The sequence below is a fragment of the Pelodiscus sinensis genome, chromosome 6 (genome assembly GCF_049634645.1).
Source record: "Pelodiscus sinensis isolate JC-2024 chromosome 6, ASM4963464v1, whole genome shotgun sequence".
NCBI classification, from domain to species: Eukaryota; Metazoa; Chordata; order Testudines; family Trionychidae; genus Pelodiscus; species Pelodiscus sinensis.
In genome coordinates, this window is record NC_134716.1 from 12,870,251 (window position 1) to 12,875,475 (window position 5,225).

At 41.0% G+C, this 5,225-nt stretch overlaps 1 long non-coding RNA gene across 1 annotated transcript; it reads right to left on the minus strand.

The window, feature by feature from the left end:
• Positions 1-1,176: 1,176 nt before the first annotated feature.
• Positions 1,177-3,449, minus strand: LOC142830030 (uncharacterized). Its single transcript, XR_012905044.1, has 3 exons — positions 3,107-3,449; positions 2,572-2,694; positions 1,177-1,612 (listed from the first exon to the last, which is right to left on the minus strand). It is a non-coding gene; the product is annotated as an uncharacterized LOC142830030 (long non-coding RNA).
• Positions 3,450-5,225: the final 1,776 nt, after the last annotated feature.

The following is a 5,225-nucleotide window of genomic DNA, read 5'->3' on the forward strand; positions in this document are numbered from 1 at the left end:
TTATATCAGGGATGTGCATCATAGGTATATAGAGAAAGGCAGCTGGGTAGATGCAAAGAAGGTCTGTAAGAGTCTCAGGGTTTTCTTTGTCAGCAGGAGAACAGTTACAGAAAATAAAGTGAACCAATACATTGCCAAAGGATTGTCTAAACTTTGGTACTTCCTGAACATCCCCTATACACAAACAATACTAAAACCTAGGTGAGTATATTCACTAGCATTAAGAAATAACTTCCCCACAAGCAGGGACATCTTGAACCTCCTTGTATCCTACTTAAATGTCACAGCACAGGTGCACAAAGGACACTATAATTCATTATCACTGATTATATTTCCCATGTAATACTGTTTTATATTTTCCTCTAGCTTAATGTTGTTCCTTGTTTTCTGGGCTTTTTAGTTTCCCTTTTTCCTATTTCCTTTCCCTAGGATATATTCTGATTTATATCTAGTTCCCTTATATTTCCTCCCACTGTTTCAATTGTGTTGAAAAAGAGACTCTTTAATTACTTTATTTTCTATTTTTATTTGTTTCCTTTTTTTAACAGGGTTCTATCCTTGTTGGTTCTCTACTTCCTACTAGATATGATTTTTAAAGCCTTATTGTTCACTCTCCCTTTTTTGTCTTAAATACTTTTCCTGTACTCTGTGTTCCTGTTCCTGCTTTTCCTGTACTCTGTGTTCCTTTAAGAATTGATACAAAGACCACTGAAGTAGGGCTAACTGACTTGAAAGGGTTTTGCATCAGACCCATCCAGGAGCATACTGGCAATCAAAATAGGCCCGAGAAATGGGTTGAGAATCGCCCTCCCCATGACGTCACCCCTGTGTGCCCCTCAAGCCCAATCCCTGTATAATGTCCGGCATGTGGTGCAGGAGGCAGGTCAGGCTCTCTGTGCCACATACAGCACAGACTGGGAGCCACTTGAAGTGAGAGGAACGGCGTGTCGACACGACAGCTCACAAGACGACGGCCCACTGGGAAATTCCCGGTATCCCGCCGGGCCAGTTCGCCCCTGGACCAATCAATCCAACTCAGCCAAACTCCAAATGCAAATTTCAGTAAAATCTGCTGGTCCGATTGAGCAGTGGCACAAATGGTCATATAAGGCACATATTGGAAATGGGTTTTTTTAATTTAAAATATGTGAATAGCAAGGTAATTTAACTTGCACTGGTTCTGCCTTGAGAGAAAAGGCAGAAAGTAGACATGCACCAGGAAATAATTCATTGTTGAGTGTAAAAAAAAAAAAATGCCAGACACCAAACCTCTTTCTCTAACATGGCTTTGATTTTCACACTATACTCATCATGTCATGGAGACCAAAATTGCCTTCAGTCGCTCACATTCACCCTTCAGAAGTCTTTATTGGCCATTACCTCCATTTATGACTGTTTGACTGAAAGTCTGGTAAGGGTCTAACTACATGTATGTTCATCAGATAAGTCAGTTCAAGGTTTTGAGCTTCAAGTTCTTAGTGCTTAGCAATGAATCATTTCTTTTCTTGCTCGTAAGTGTTGCCTTCCCCTCCGTCCCATTAAGTCCCAATGCATTAACAGCAAAACCATGTAATTTGTCATATGGGTAATTTGGAGAAGCCGAAGTCACAGGCTGGGAAGAAAAAAATAAATTGAAGTTGATGGTGAATAGGACCACTGGCAGAAAATAACATCAGATGACTGCACACATTTCCATAACAGCTGGAAGTAAAAAGGTAAATGTCTTGACTGTAGAAACATAAAGTCAACCCAGTTGTGATCAAACAGGACTAATTACCAAAAGAGTTCACATTGCTCTGTGGGGCAGGAAATGCATGCTCTTATGTCTTTGTATAGCTCCTTGCAAATGAGTCCCCACATGCTGCCTGAGGTGTGTGGCTGAGCTTGAAATGGAAATATTTAATAATAATGTTTGGTCTAGGTTGTGCAACCCTTATCCCTTCTGAGTACTTGTACACATGGGCTGTGTCTACACTGGCATGAATTTCTGGAAATGCTTAAAACAGAATACTATTCCGTTTTCAGTTTTTCTGGAAAAGGAGCGTCTACATTGGCAAGCTGCTTTTCCAGAAAAGCCCTTTTTCCGGAAAAGCGTCTATGGCCAATGTAGACGCGCTTTTCCGGAAAAGACTACTGGGCTGTCTACACTGGCCCTTTTCCGGAACAGTGTTCCGGAATAAGGACTTATGCCCGAGCGGGAGCAGAATAGTTTTTCTGGAATAGCGGCTGATTTTGTACAGTAGAGCATCGTTGCTTTTCCGGAAATTCAAGGGCCAGTGTAGACAGCTCGCAGCTTATTCCGGAAAAGCAGCTGATTTTCCGGAATAAGTGGCCCAGTGTAGACACAGCCATGAGGTGTCTTACTGAAGTTACTGGGACTATTTGCATGAGGAAATAGCCATCATGTGAGGATAGGCACAATCTAACAAGGAAACAAACCAAAACAATTTAAATATGAAGGGAAATAAAGTAATTTTTCCATTGTGTATCTTCATGTTACTTAGGATGATGTATTGGTTAGATTTATCACAACAGATACATCCTTTCGTACAGTCTTTTATAGGCTCATACCTTCATTACTTAGAACAGAATTATCTCTTAATCCAGCGAAGTATTATTCTTAATGATAGATCCATCAACCCAAAACAAAGTGCCACAAAACTCTCTTCAAGAGACTGGTAATCACCATATTACCTAGCAAAATGCAAGAGGAGGAGGAGAAATGTGTTAGCATTCTACTAGGTGGCCACTTAACATTAGCATTCCAACTCTGAACATATTAAATTTCCCTTGCTGAAGGTTCATTAATTCATATCAGCATGAAATACCAAGGTAGTTTAAGTGTCTGGACACTGCTTTAATTTGATCTCCAAAAATAACCTTGGAAGGAAGTCAGTCTGCAAATGACAAGTTTGAATAAACATGTGAGTTCATAATTAAAAATATTTCTTCAAAGGTTATAGTCTTGACTATGTTGGAGCCCTGTCATAATGAAGTACTGAAAAATAAAACAAGAGATGTGCAGTTAAGTCCAACTACATTATACACTGCTTTAACATTTTTGGAGCAGTATTTGGAGTTATAAAACACAGCACAGAATACTCACTTTGGGGATAACCAGCGCTTAACGGCTGATCCCCAGCCCCTTGGCAGTTTAGAACCCTGGCATCCCTTCGCTTGCTGCATCAGTTATGAATATAAATAAAAAACAATTGCTGAGCCCTCACATCTCTTTCATTATGAATTAAGCACATGGAATATTTTTTTTCTGCTTTCCCAAAACATAATTTGGCAGTTAGACTTAAGTTTTATTAGTTTGTGTGATGAGCACTTTAAAATAACAGTCAAATTTTGTGCATTTAAGAAAAGGGTTGGTTGAAAACTTCTGATAAACCTGATTTTAAGAGAAAAAGTAGGTTTTCAAAATTCTAGTTGGAGAGGCTGCCCCCATGCATTGTGGGAGTTTTTCTGTTGCTTCACATCCTCTTTTTCCTCTTTGGGCTACATGCCCCAGTTGGATTAAACCTCCCATGATGCACTGCAGCCTTGGAACTCTTGTGATGCATCTGCCCCTCCCCATCAAGAATGGAGAACCTGGTTCATCTTGGGAGGTGTTGTCTTGACCAGGGAGCAAGGGAGAATGAAGCATGTCAGCCGACAGTCAGGGCAGTGTGTGTGTGTGTGTGTGTGTTACCAAGGAAAGGTTTAACATCTGTGCCTTTACCGCTAGGACCGGGGTCCTGTCGCGAGGGCAGCCAACAGGCTGACAGACGCCCTGAGTATATAGGAAGAGCTTATTACATCTCAGATTTTAACTGCTAGGATACAGGATCCCTGCACAGTGGGCAGTCTAGGGAAGACTGAGAGATGCCCCAACAGATCTGTCACCTGGGAGTGACACAATCCAACACTCAAGCTCCCCCTATACCTGTCCCTTATGATCGGCTGAAGTTCTTTTAAATTGTGCTTGGTTCTGTTACAGCAACTGAAGGAGTCAGTTTAAAACTTAAACAGTTACAGGTTTATTAAAGAAGCTTATAAATCATATGGTTACAATGGCTATTGCTCTATTTCTTAACTGCTAGCAAATACAGATTTTAAAAATGGTTACAAAGAAAATAAAGATAGAAAATAGAAATAATGGTACCAAGTGACAGCTTAATCTTTAAAGAGCTCTAAGTCTATGTGTACACTTAAGACAAAGGACCATATCCAGGTACAATTTTTACCCCTTTCTGTGCCTCTCGACTCCAGCGGGTCAGTCCAGGGCCGGTCCCTCAATTCCTAGGAAAGACGAATACGAGGTGGGCGTCCCCGTGGAACCTCGGGAGGTCAAACACCTAACCCGACCAGCAGATAGATGGTAGATTGACACTCAGAGAAAATGTGCTGCTGGACCCATCTTTATACCCATAGGGACCCGTATCCTCTTTCTTATCTAAGATGCCAAATTGTACTGGTCCGTTTTTGTGTCGCCAGTTCTTACAAGCAAGTTTCAACTTAATTTACACTTGCAAGAGAGATAACGAAATTGTGAATACTAGACATTTTTTTACTGGGCGAGAGATTCCTTCCCCCGTGGACGGCTGTGTGTTCATATCAATATGGATTCCAGTCAAGGGCACTCCTCGGCAGCCTCTTGGTCTATCTCTGTCTATCTCAATAGAGATATCTATTGGTGTATCTCTGTTTACAGCCATTCATGGTCACAGCAGCCTGCCATATCTGGGCCTTCTGTTCAAGGCTTTTACTGCTCTGTGTGCCCTGCATGCTCCAGGCAAGCAAAGATGGATGTTACAGGGGGGTTCCTGTCTGTCTACAAAGCACCAAGGCAGCATTTCTAAGATGAAATATTTCTAAGATGAAATTGGAGGGACCAATTTTCTAGATACCTCTATCTGATACTTCCTATCCTAAAGAGTAACATTTACTTAAAAAATATGAAGCTTCTTGTTTGTCAAGCTTATGCCGCTATTACTATGTTGAACTATCTCGGTGATGCTTTATGTTTAAAAACTGAAACTCAACAGATGATTAATCCATATTGCAGATCAATCCCATATGTTTATGGCCCTTTTTGGATGAGGAAGGGGAGAGGAAACATGAATGATTCCAGTTTAGTTTATCTGTCCCCATACTCAGTGCCCAGAGTAGCCGAGGGCTTGTCTATTATAATATGACAATGAGCACCAGAAGAGTGTGAATTCTGTTTAGTGACATGATGT